Raw genomic sequence first — 13,993 nt, 5'->3', positions numbered from 1 at the left:
CAGTTTTCAAACTAAGGGCTGGGGGAAGCCAACAGGTGCGGAGGAGCAGGTAGAGACATCCCTTATGGGAGGATCTATTAATGGAGATTCTCTATGTTCTAGTAAGGCGGAGAGGAATCATTAAGAAAGAGATAGATAATAAGACAGAAAATATCATGTTGCTGCTATATAAATCCATGGCACGCCCACATCTTTAATAAGGCATGCAGATATGGTCACCCCATCTCAAAAAGTTATATTAGAATTGGAAAAGGTTCAGAAAGGGGCAACAAAAATGATTAGGGATCTGGAAAGGCTTTCCTATGAGGAGAGATTAATAAAACTGCATCTTTTCAGCTTGGAAAAGAGACGATTAAGGGGGGATATGATAGAAGTCTATAAAATCATGACTGGTGTGGAGAAAGTAAATAAGGAATTGTTATTTACTCCTTCTCATAACTCAAAAACTAGGGGTCACTAAATGAAATTAATAGGCAGCAGGTTTAAAACAAACAAAAGTAAGTATTTCTTCACACAATGCACAGTCAACCTGTGGAACTCCTTGCCAGAGGATGTTGGGAAGGCCAAGATTATAACAGGGTTCAAAAAAGAACTAGATAAATTCATGGATGATAAGTCCATCCATGGCTATTAGCCAGGATGGGCAGGGATGGTGTCCCTAGCCTCCGTGTGCCAGAAGTGGGAATGGGCAACAAGGGGTGGATCACTTGATGATTACCTATTCTGTTCATTCCCTCTGGAACATCTGGCATTGGCCACTGTCGGAAGACAGGATACTGGGCTAGATGGACCTTTGGTCTGACCCAGTATGGCCGTTCTTATGCACATCTATGGATATTTTACTTCCCCCTCTCTCTTGTTTCTCCCCTCCAACCGCCTACTTACTGATTGATCGCAAAAAATATCTTGGAATGTTAGCTTTGAGAAATTGCTCTCAACCAAGTTATCTGGTGTAAGCTACATGATGGACTATTAGAGCTACTCAGAAAAAAAATGTTGAAACAGTTTTCCATTGGAAAAAGCTGTTTCAATAAAACCTTTCTTCATAAAATGGTATTGATTTCAATGAACATTAGTTTTGAAAAAAAAACAAAAAATGGAAAACAAGTGCCCAAAATGTCAAAATATCTTGTTTTAATTTTTCATTTTGAAATAACTTTATTTTGAAATGTATTTTATTTGATTTTTTTTTTAAAATAAAGAGATTGCAATTGAAGAATTGTGAGGGGAAAGGGGGCTTGATTTATTTTTTTTACTTCTATTTAGCAAAAAGTTTTGATTGAGGGAGTATTTTTTCTTTGAAATCTCAAAAATTTTCATGAGATAGAAAATCCATTTTCTGACCAGCTCTATAGACAACCCATTTAATCAATAAAAATGAATCTTTCTACTGTTATTATATAATAAATATATTTTGCTTTTATTTATTTATGCTGTCCCATCCTCCATGTCAATGAGGGCATTTTCTGCATAAAAAAAAATTATATTTCCACTGTGTAGTTTGTGTGTCTGTCTCTCTGTGTGTTTGGGGTTGTGTGTATGGGGGAGAGGGGGAAGTAGGAAGATGCTGGATTTGGGGGCCTTGTGCAAGTGGTTTGCATTCCTAATGGAGCCCAGATACATCAGGATTTTCATTTCCCTGGTAGAAAATGATGGCAAGCCAACAGAGAGGAGACCAGTGAATCCATAGCTATGTGGTTCCATTGGTCATTACACCTCACAGAGCAGGATGAAGCAGAAGCAGGAGCAGAAGCTGTGCTATAAAGGGTTAAGATAAAACAGGAAGTTCAAAGTTGACAAAAATACTGTAGACTCTATGCAGTGCCACTCTTTCTATTGACTCTCTCTCTCTCACACACAAACACAAACACACAAACACACACTTTGAATTTCAAAAATAGGAGTCCACTGCACAAGCCTCTGAACACCTTTACATAGTAAAAAAAATCATTAAATATCAAAGACACAACATATGGCCTACCATAAGCACCATTAATGGACATTGACCTATTGTCCATCCCAATTTATCTTTTAAATCTCCTTCAGATCTTACCCACTCTCAGATAAATGACTGGATACACAAACAAACCTTACACCATGCTTTAAAGATTTACAGTTTGAGGCCCTAGAAGAGCCAGAAGGGGAGTGAGTTCTAAATCTGAAAATACTGTACCCAGAAGTTCCTGCCTGTAGTATCCAGAGTTCAAATCTAGGGACCGTCAACAGGAGCTACCTCAGCTGATCTCAATTGTCAGAGCAGAGAGAGATCCAGTGAGGCCACAGATAATAATATATCACGTTTTAAATTAAAACCACTTATAAGCACATATGAAGTCAATGTAGCATACCAAGCACAGGCAGACCAAATAGGCTGCCACGTTTTGCACTAGCAGAAATTTCTGCATGGTATTCAGTGACAGCCCCAAGTCTGTGATGACCCAAGCACCATTGTATAAGGAAATATCTATATTTTCACTATAAAACTGCTGAGTGCTGCGCCCTTTGCCAGTCTTACTCCAGATGGTCACTTCCATGCTATTTTCACTCCAGCATGCAGAGAGGAACTCCATGACTGATATTAAATGGAGATCCACATCTCATAGGATAATGCTACTCAACAGACCAGTTGGTGTCTCTATTAACCTTTCCCCAAGGCCAAGTTTGTCAGACTCTTCATCACTTTAACCCTTTACAGCTTCAAACTTTGTAAATGTGTGTGTGTTGAGCAGATTAAGTTGGTGATTTATTATACAAATCTTTCACTCAGAAGATTTGATTTCTTATCTGGATTCCAAAATAGATTAAATGGGTTTGATAGGTCTCACCTTAGCTTCTTGCCTGATACTTTCCACCCAGTTGAAACTGAAAATTAGACTATCAAGAGGGTATGATGATGGATCTCTGGAATGAGAGTGTGTGGAAGTGGGAGTTGGAGAAAAAATGAAGCTGTCGTGCAGAACTGGTTGAATATTTTCAGTGAAATGTATGTTCATTGAAATATGCTGTTACATCAAACTGAAATGTTTCACAAAGACATATCTACTTTATCAAAATTTTGAGTGGAAAGTTTTCTCAGATCCAAGACTCCCTGGTCACTTCTGACCAGAAAGAGAGAGAAATCAAAAAACCTGTCCTTTTTTATTTGAAAATGGGTATTTTGACACAATTCCATTTCATGGAAACATTCAAAAGGTTTTGTTTACATTCCAATGTGGAACAACAACAATTTAGAAACTCAAAAGTTGTTGCAAAATGTAGTTGTCATCTTCTAGCCAGCTCTATTTGCATGGCAAGAGAGTAAAAGTGAGTCCTTTTGTTTGCTTTCTTGATCCTTCTCCAGAGAGCTTAGATCTTTCTATGACAAAAACTTGGCATGTCTGTTTGGTAAAACGAATAACACCAAATTAATTAAAAGAATCCCCCTCTCTGAACACAAACACTCTGTACTGAATTTAGCATAATGAATTTTGTACTGAGAAAAAAGAAGACAACCTGCTGTTTCTTTGCAAGCAAATTGGTCTCTACCTATAAATTATTCTACACAGTGAAGCAAACAATTTGCTTTTATCTAGAGATATGTGGGAAGCCTGGCAAAAAAAAATCTGTGGATAATTTGAAAAAGCTACTTTTAGTGACCTAAACGACGAAACATTGCTTCTGTGGAGGCAACATCTTGACACATTTTAAAAGTGTTGCATGGTGTGTTACATCATTGATGAGATTCTGCACTGTATCACATTAACCTAGGTGAGGGTATCGTTCAGTCAGGGTCTGTGGAAAATATACCAGAAACCTACTGACCGCTATACTTATCTACGTGCCTCCAGGTTCCATCCAGGACACACCACATGATCCATTGTCTACAGCCAAGCTCTAAGATACAACCTCATTTGCTCCAATCCCTCAGAGACAAACACCTACAAGATTTCTATCAAGCATTCTTAAAACTACGATACCCACCTGCTGAAGTGAGCTAAAAGAGTACCCAGAAGTCACCTACTACAGGACAGGCCCCAAAAAGAAAATAACAGAACGCCACTAGCTGTCACCTTCAGCCCCCAACTAAAACCTCTCCAGTGCATCATCAAAGATCTACAACCTATCCTAAAAAATGATCCCTAACTCTCACAGATCTTGGGAGACAGACCTGTCCTCACTTACAGACAGCCCCCCAACCTGAAGCAAATACTCTCCAGCAACCACACACCACTAAACAAAAACCCTAACCCAGGAACCTATCCTTGCAACAAAGCCCAATGCCAACTCTGTCCACATATCTATTCAAGGGTCACCATCATAGGACCGGTTTCAGAGTAGCAGCTGTGTTAGTCTGTATTCACAAAAAGAAAAGGAGTACTTGTGGCACCTTAGAGACTAACAAATTTATTTGAGCATAAGCTTTTGTGAGCTACAGCTTACTTCATCGGATCCACTGAATTTATCCGATGAAGTGAGCTATAGCTCACGAAAGCTTATGCTCAAATAAATTGGTTAGTCTCTAAGGTGCCACAAATACTCCTTTTCTTTTTGCATCATAGGACCTAATCACATCAGCCACATCATCAGGGGCTCGTTCACCTGCACATCACCAATGTGATATATGCCATCATGTGCCAGCAATGCCCCTCTGTCATGTACATTGGCCAAACCGGACAGTCTCTACGCAAAAGAATAAATGGACACAAATTTGACATCAGGAATCATAACGTTCAAAAACCGGTAGGAGAACACTTCAACCTCTCTGGCCACTCAGTAAAAGACTTAAGGGTGGCAATTTTGCAACAGAAAAGCTTCAGAAACAGACTCCAACGAGAAACTGCTGAGCTTGAATTAAGATGCAAACTAGTTACCATTAACTTGGGTTTGAATAGAGACTGGGAGTGACCGGGTCATTACACATATTGAATCTATTTTCCTATGTTAAGTATCCTCACACCTTCTTGTCAACTGTCTAAATGGGCCATCTTGATTATCACTACAAAAGTTTTTTTTTTCTCCTGATGCTAATAGCTCATCTTAATTAATTAGCCTCTTACAGTTTGTATGGCAACTTTCACCTTCTCTGTATGTATATATATATATCTTCTTACCATATGTTCCATTCTATGCATCCAATCAAGTGGGCTGTAACCCATGAAAGCTTATGCTCTAACAAATTTGGTAGTCTCTAAGGTGCCACAAGTCCTCCTGTTCTTTTTGTGGAAAATGAGTGTGGCTGCCTCTTTCTTATCTTCCTTATGACATGGGGCAAAGGGTGTACTCCAACCACACTCCAACCTGTGGGACAGTGTTTCTCCACTGCCATTATCTGAATTCTCCCTGACACAGTTTAGGAAGGCAGCAAGCCGGTCCCTGGTATCAGAAAGGTTGAGAAACACTGGACTAGGACACCTTGATATAAATAAGCTCCACAGCTACACATATCTCATACCATCCCAGTCAAATGGAGCCCATCACTTCCCCCTTCCATGTTGCTTGGCACACAGCTCCTTCCCAGCTTTCAGCACCACTCCATAAGCACTGCTGAGGAATTATTAAGAAAAAATAATATTTCCTGCACCCTAACGGAGAGGAGCCCATCACTGATGCTCTAAACATTTATGGGCCTACTGAAGAGAAGGTGTTCCCCAGGTAAAGCCTGAATCCTCCTGTACATTACACTGCCTCTGGAACAGGCAAAGGTGACGTTCTTGAAAGAAAGAAATTGAGGGTTTTTTTTAAAATGATTATAATTAGATAATCTGTTTAGCAGAAAAGGGAAAGTATTAAAAAGGTGGATGAAGAATGTACAAAAAGTCTTTGCAACCCCAGCTAGCCTCTGAGTAACTGAATTATTCATGAGCTGTACAGTAGCTCTGCACCAACTGTGGCTAGAAATGGTTTGGTTTTGTAATGTTTTCCTAGAGACTCTACAAAAATTCTTCACACCCACATGGTGAAAAGTGCAATTCTTCCACTGTCCCAATACCAAGCACAATGGAGTCCTGCTCCATGACTGCGGCTTCTAGGTGCTATCACAACACAAGTCAGAAATAACAAACCTCGTTTCCAAGCCCATTTTACAGACTGACTGTTACCTCACACATTCGGTGGCATTCTCATAAAACCTTCTGTTTGTGGACTCTCCTACCAGCGATGACATTCTCTAGAATATTTGTGGTAAGGAAACACCAAAGAGACAGCTGAAGTGAATCACTTTAGAAATTTCGATGAATAGTCACCATTTTAAAGAGGATTCTTGTAGCTCTACTGATAACTTTTTATGTGTTTTTTTTTTAAATGATACAGTTAATTTTGTTGGTATAGTAATTTCCCTCCTTGTTTTTTATCTGTGCTTAAAACACTTGTTGGGTATTCAGATAAGGATCTTTACAAATCTGGCCCCGTTTGACTTGCCCAACATCACAAAGAAAATCTCTGGCAGGACTAGGAACTGAACCAAGTTCTCCTAACTGCCATTGATTTGTATGGATGTTAGGTGCCTAATACCTTCACAGATCTGGTCTTTAATCTTACTGTGCCTCAGTTCTCCATTGGTCAAATTACACTTCATTTCCCCCAACGTTTGCTCTGCATTGTCTATTTTACTGGTAAGGTCTTTGGGCAGAAACTGTCTCGCTTTCTGTGTGCACATACAGTGCTTAGCACCATGGGGCCCTGATCTCAGCTACAAGTACAATTAATAGCAGTACACATAATAAAGTTGAAGAAGAAGAAAGTACAAGAAGGCCAGTACAAGTTTATTCTCTACAGTACATTCTTCATTGCTTTGCCAAATCTAGTTTCTAATTTTGTAAACAGTACAGTAAAATGAGTTTCTGGCCATGAGTAGAGAAGAGAGGATATAGTAACAGCAACAGGTAAATATCTAGCCTGTGGGTATGTCTATGCTGCCATTGGGGTTGTGATTGCAGCACATGTAGACATCCCCAAGCTAGCTCTAATTTAGCTCGCTCAGGTACCATTAGCATTGAAGCTGTGGCAGTAGAGTTTTCAGCATGGGCTAGCTGCCTGAGTACACATCCAGGGTTCTGGGCAGCTGTGTACAGCTGCAGTAGCTTTAGTGCTATTGGTACTCAAGCTATCTAGATTAAATCTAGTGCAGTGTCTGCACATGCTGCGATCCCCACCACACGCCCCAATTGCAGTGTAGACATATTCTGTAAGGCTGCCGGCTGCATTCAGCGATAGAAAGGTCTCTGCTGTCCATGCATGTTTACACATACGCATCTAGCACCAAAATTAGCCCTTGCTATTCAATTCTAGACTTTTAAACTATCCTTATGTTTGCCCAATAACAATTCTGAAACTGCTTGCTAAAAAGCCTTGCTAGGCTCATCTCAACTCACGGTCTTCTCACTGAATGAAGCCTGACAGAGACAGAAGGAAGCAGAAAGGAATTCAGCTTTGTTTTTCAGCTTCTCTCCCCACCCTAGGAAGCTGTGTTTGGTTGCATTAGTGAGATCCAAATTGCCGATGGTCCCACAAATGGCACCGTACAGCAGCAGAGTGGGACTGCTCTGCAGCTAGTCCTGAACAATGGAGGCCTGTATACCATTTACACTCTCTTAGTGGCTTTTATGTGAGAGTTAAATGGTGCCTAGGGCTTATGTTGGCCTTCTGCTCAAGAGTCAATTGCAGTCTGAATATGCCAAAGCATTCCAGGCAAATGGACTGGTTGCAAAAGTTCTGCCCTATGTTATTTAAAATAATGGTGATTATTTTAGGGCATCATAATAATAATTAATATTTTGTGCAGCACTGGACATCCATGGAGCTCCAAGCACTTAATAAAGGTGGGTAGACACCACACCATAAAACCTGATCACGTCAAGTAGGGAGACATTTGTACCGTATAGAAGAAAATGGGAGGTGGTGAGTTTAAAGAGATCCCTCTGGCCTCAGAATAGTATTTGCTGTGAATATCATACATGTCTTCCTGCCTGTCTGCAAAACACCCAGCATCCTGCGGCCATTATATTAATCATTAATAAAAAGGTCACAAGTTCTGGTTGCTCCTGTGGACCTCTTGGATCTGTCAAATGGGGATGGTAATCTCATGAGAAGAAGCTTTAGTGAGAGATTTCTTACACTTCCTTCTTGTGGTTGGACCGGAAAAGAGATATAGTCCCTAGCACTGGGAACCCCACGTTGTTGAAAGTTTGGATCTGGATCCAGTTCTACATCCAAATGGTGTAGCTTACAGTCAGTCATAGGACTTGATTCTGAACTTACACTGGTGTAAATCAGGAACAACTCCATGGTAGCTAGTGGAAGTATCCTGATGTAAAACCAATAGACCAGACTCAGGTCCATGATATTTTACCACTTCTACTTCTGACCCTGCCCAGTTCTGGTCTCTGCCCAGTCTCTATACCCCACTCCAGCAGCATATAGAGGCTTTAAACAAGCCATAGGGGGCGAAGGCAGAATTTCCCCAGCACAGGAACAGCATAGGGCTAATGTAAGCAATCCTATGCTGACCCTCCCCTTGCAAGCCCTGGGGTAGAAGCATGATAAATTGTGCATGGGAGGGAGCGTGCACACTGGAGGTGGAAGGGAGTGGAGATTCTTGGCTGCATTACAATCCATAGGCAGCCTGGGAAAGGCAGCTGTAAGTTAGAACTGCCATTCATGCTGCTGTAGATTATACCAGGGACTGTTTTGTTCCCAACAGCAGCCTGGAATCCCTGCAAAGCTAATGTGGTATAAAGCCACTTTTACTCCTCCCCTCTCTCTGGGCTACTCCTCCTTTGCTGTGTCTCTTAGATCAGTGGTTCTCAAAGCCGGTCTGCTGGTTGTTCAGGGAAAACCCCTGGCGGGCTGGACGGGTTTGTTTACCTGCCGCGTCCGCACGTTCGGCTGATTGCGGCTCCCACTGGCTGCAGTTCGCTGCTCCAGGCCAATGGGGGTTACAGGAAGCGGCGCGGGCCAAGGGACGTGCTGGCTGCCCTTCCTGCAGCCCCCATTGGCCTGGAGTGGCGAACCACAGCCCGTGGGAGCCGCGATCAGCCAAAGGTCGTGGCAGGTAAACAAACCCGTCCGGCCCGCCAGGGGTCGGCAGTCCGGCTTTGAGAACCACTGTCTTAGATGACACAGCCTGGAGGGTGACCTTATCTGGAATATTGTGTGCAGTTCTGGTATCCACGTTTAAAAAAGATGAATTCAAACTGGAACAGGTGCAGAGAAGGGCTACTAGGCTGATTGGAGAATCTACCTTATGTGTGGAGACTTAGGGAGCTTGGCTGGGTTAGCCTAACAAAACAAAGGCTGAGGGGAGGTATGATTGCTCTCTATAAATACATCAGAGGGATAAAATATTTTAAACACCAGGGAGGGGAAGGAGTTATTTAAGTTAAGAGCCAACGTTGGCACAGGAACACATGGATATACACGGGTCATCAATAAGTTTAGGTATGAAATTAGACAAAGCTTTCTAGCCATCAGGGAAGGGAAATTTTGGAACAGCCTGTCAAGGGGAGTAGTGGGGTAAAAAACCTAACTTGTTTCAAGACCAAGCTTGAAAAATTCATGGAGGGGAGATTGAGATTGCCTGCACTGGCACCCATCCATGATGGCTATTAGCAAATATCTCCAATGACTAGAGATGGGACACTAGATGGGGAGGGCTCTTAGTTACTACAGGGAATTCCTTCCGAGGTGTCTCACTGGTGGGTCTCGACACATGCTTAGGGTTTAACTGATTGCCGTGTTTTGGGTTGGGAGGGAATTTCCCCCCAGATCAGATTGACAGAGACTCTGGGAAGGTTTTGCCTTCCTCTGCTGGTGTGGGGCCTGGGTCATGTGCAGGTTTGAACTAAACTAAATGGTGGAGTCTCTGTAGCTTGAAGTCTTTAAATCAAAATTTGAGGACTTCAGTAACTCAGCCAGAGGTTTAGGGTCTATTACTGTAGTGGGAGGGTGAGGTTCTGTGGCCTGTGATGTGCAAGAGATCAGACTAGATGATCATGATTGTCCCTTCTAACCTTAAACCTACGAGTACAGAAACGAAAAATACAAGGCGAAAAGTTATCTGAATGTACATTCTCTCTCTCTCTCTCTCTCTCTCTCTCCCACCTCTCCCCCCCCCCACACTTACTTCAGTTTGGATTTGGTACAAATATGAGTCAGAAGTTCCATTTCCGTTTTATCTGGACTCATTTGTATCTGCATTCAGCTCAGAGGGTAGTAGTAAAATAACAAAGGACAAAAAGTAAATCATTGCAAGCATTCAACACAGTAATAAATTCCCTGGCTCCAAAGAATTTGAATCAGCGCTATCCGGTGCAATTGGGTTTGTTTACTGTATAGTATTATCATAAAAATCCTTTCCTTGCTTGCTGAATCAAAATGAACTGTATTTCCTAATTCTATGCTTCCTGAGAGATACTGCTCTATCCAAACACAAGCTAAAACTAACCCACCCTTGCAGCAATTATCTTCAAGGTTTTCAAGCCTCTGGGGAGATGTTGCCCTCCTATTTGCCATTGAAGCAGAAAAACACCTTGTATCCAAGAGGAAAAAACTCTGTCTTCATATTCAATGCAAATATTTTAAACATTTTTTAAAACAATCCATTTTACTCAAATCCTCTACTGAGAGATTATAGTAGGGAGGAATCAAACAGTTTTTTTCCATAGATGTAGGTGCATACAGAAAAATATTTTCAGTGAATAATCACCGTATTTTAATGAATTCCTTTGGCTGTGCTAATCCCCTTTTTAGAATCCCTTTCCATGAACATTGGAGTGATAGAGTTATGCTGCTATGAGAAAGCTAATTTTAGAGTGGCTTGTGCATGTATCCATAGAAAGTGAATTCTAAATTTGCAAGGCACAAATTTTCTCATGAGATGTTCATGTGTAATGCTGCTATTTTGACTAACACCAAAGACTGAACATGGGGCCCTCCAGAGCTAATATGGTTAAGTTCTATCACTTGAGTTAACGAAGCAGGCTGTGTAGTTAGGGGCTGTAATAGACACACCTCCTCTGTGGATTGGGCACCGTGGTGGAAACATAACACCCATTGACCAGAAGGTTACACTTCTTCCAGTGAAGGACAAGATACAACAGCATGTGGCTTATCTGATGAATCACAGCTAACTGGCACAGCTTGAATTCTGAATATAGAAGGTCTCAGGTAACTGCTAATGAACATAGACACAAAATTAACCCAAACATTATTCAAATGAAGAATAAATCTGAGGTGCGGGTGGGAGGTTACCTTTAGGGGAGAGTTTATTGCTTCTGAGGCCATGTGTTTCTGAAGAAAAAAATAAATAAAATAAAATGGTGAAGCAAAGATCTTACAGATGCTTACTAGTGCTACTTTGAGTTCTGATTCCATAAATAGCTACTTCTCAGTTTAGCTCTGGTGGATTAGAAACCTTGTAGAATGAAGCATTGACCACAGGAGGAACTGAAACTTTATCATCATGGTCTGGAGTCATGTCTTCAATGACCCTTTTAGTATGGGATCTGAACTCTCTTGAAGTTAAGAAGGCTTTCAATTTGGGGGTTGGGTTTGAACACATGTATAATTTTCAGTCTCTCAAATCTTTGCTAAAGCAGTATTAAACTCTTCCTCCACCCCCCAATTCAGTTTCCGATATGGAAGGGAGCCCTTTTCTTTCAGTTTCCTTCTCAAACTTTGGAGAGAGGAATCACTGGCTCCGTCACCAAATGCAGTTTCTGCCTCTGAATGGGTTAACTTATGTGTTTCATTTTTCAACTGGGCTAAAGTTCTTAAAGGATGGAACCTTTTGTAAGAACAACTACTTGCTCATTTTCCCTAAGCTTAGGTTTCTTAAAGAAGCCTCATTTCTTACTAAAGTGTGGAGTCTGCAACTGTTTTCCTGGCACATGGCTTGTTGTGCAGAGAAAGGCTAGAGAAAAGGTTAATTCTCTCTAACTTTGATTATTTTGCCAGACCAACATTCAGAGGAATTGGAATGAGGAGGAACGCCCCCTCCCCCCCCCCCCAAAAAAAAAGAAAAAAACAGACCGGAAGCGGTCCTGCTCCCACTGATCCAATATTCAATTACATGTAATTACGTCTAGTCATACCCTGTGGACCACTCTAATAATTCTTCTCCTTCCTGGGTGACTAAACCCTTCAAATATGAATACACCTCTGTCATTTTTTTATCCAAGCTATACCTACTTCATTCTTTTAAATCTCTCCTCCCAGCTCAATCTCACCACCCCCTTAAATCATTTTTGTTGCTCTTTTTTGAATTACTTCCAATTAATCACTATATTTCTGCTATTGAGGTCTCCAGAATGAATATAGTATTCTAGACATGGTCTCTTGACACCTCTGGCTCTGCCAATCAATAAATGGAGAGCAAAAAGGCTTGTGAGCGACCTCCCTACACACACACACACACACACAAAGTCTGGGCTCAGAAATGTGAATTTCCCTCTCTTCCACTTCAAATTCCTTTCAGTAAGAACAAACCCAGCCTTTGCTTCAATGACTGCAACACACTTCAAAGATGATCTCATTGATAATGGTAACCAAACCACAGTGCCTTATAAACTGCCTTATCACTAAAGAATAAGTGCATTTGGGGACATGATGGTCAAGGGTAATTGGGAATAAGTCATTGTCTTTCCCCTGTAGATCTCCTTTTAAAATCTAGTCTGGGTCAGTAGTGTCCAACCAGAATTCATTAGAAATGGTGATTTGAGGCTAGTGGTTTCAGTGCATTTATTAGTAAAAGTACAGCATGGAGGTAGGATGGTCTAGTGGGTAGGGCACTGGCCTGAAAAAAAAATGGGTTCCATTTTTGCTATTGCCTTGTTGGGTAACCATGGGTGAGTCTCTGTGCCTCAGTTTCCCCACTTGCAAAATAGGGCTAATAATATTGATCTTTCTAAAGACTGCTGAGATCTATTGATAAGGAGCACTATATAAAGGGTAGTGTTGTTATTCACAAGGAGACTGAGAGTCAGAAGATCAGACTTCTCTTGCTGAATCTACCACAGACTGTGTGATACTGAGCAAGTAACTTTGGGGCAGATTGTGGTTGTCCCCCTGTGCAGATACACAAAGGGGGTGGGGAAGGCAGGAGGAGCTCTTCCCCTTAACACTCCTCAGAGATAAAACACAATTTCAGCCTCCACATTCTAATGATTGCAATTATGGCTTTCCTCTTACAGCTCCTGGGATAGAAGTCACCATCTACTGGGCTTAAACAGTGGAAGGAGGTGACTGGATTCAAAGAAAAGCAAATCCTGCTAAGAGGCAGTGCAAGGAGCACATTACCCCTGAACATCAGGGAGCTCCAAGTGGCATTTTGTTAAGTATTCATTTCACTTTCTGAGGGACAGTTAAGTGGATAGAGACCTGAGTTCTGTTTATATTGTAACTGGCTCTTCAGGCAGGGCAGTAAGACAGTCTCTTCCTGTGTTATGCACAGTGTGGTCCAGTCTTAGCTGGAGCCTCTAGCTATTGGGGGAGGAGAGAGAGCTCAGGGGTTTGAGCATTGGCCTGCTAAACCCAGGGTTATGAGTTCAATCCTTGAGGGGGCCATTTAGGGATCTGGGGCAAAAAATGGGGATTGGTCCTGCTTTGAGCAGGGGGTTAGACTAGATGACCTCCTGAGGTCCCTTCCAACCCTGATATTCTATGATTGTAATACAAATAGTAAATAATAGGGTTCACATTTTAAAGCTTTTGTTTGCAACCATATGGGCTAGAAAGTTATATTTTAGTTAAAAACATAGAAAGCTGAAATTCTCCCTGTATCACATGATTCCAGGAACTGGAGCTTTAATAAAAGTGCCAAATATTACAAGATTCACAATAAAATCATGAAGATTGGCAACACTGCAAGGAAGAAATTGTAATCAGCCATAAAACCAGTGACGTTTCTTAAGCTCAATGTGAACATTAAGTAAATGTGACTGATCAATCCAATTATCCCACTTGGCTCCTCACTGGAATATTTATGAAAACTCTATCCCCCCGAGCATAATAGAAGGTA

General features: G+C 41.4%; 1 protein-coding gene across 2 annotated transcripts in view; it reads right to left on the bottom strand.

The window, feature by feature from the left end:
• The window catches only part of FLRT2 (fibronectin leucine rich transmembrane protein 2), a 64,686-nt gene that overhangs the window by 14,348 nt on the left and 36,345 nt on the right, over positions 1 to 13,993 (bottom strand). Inside the window, exon 1 of one of the 2 annotated variants that reach the window (XM_073349359.2) lies at positions 11,227 to 11,259. The exons of the other annotated variant lie outside the window; for it this stretch is intronic. The gene's annotated coding sequence lies outside the window, so the exon portion shown is untranslated. Of the gene's footprint in view, positions 1 to 11,226; positions 11,260 to 13,993 lie in introns of those variants that run through there. 2 annotated transcript variants of the gene reach the window in all.

Source organism: Lepidochelys kempii, chromosome 6, assembly GCF_965140285.1.
Source record: "Lepidochelys kempii isolate rLepKem1 chromosome 6, rLepKem1.hap1, whole genome shotgun sequence".
Lineage (NCBI taxonomy): Eukaryota > Metazoa > Chordata > Testudines > Cheloniidae > Lepidochelys > Lepidochelys kempii.
This window is presented reverse-complemented; position numbering and strand designations above follow the sequence as displayed.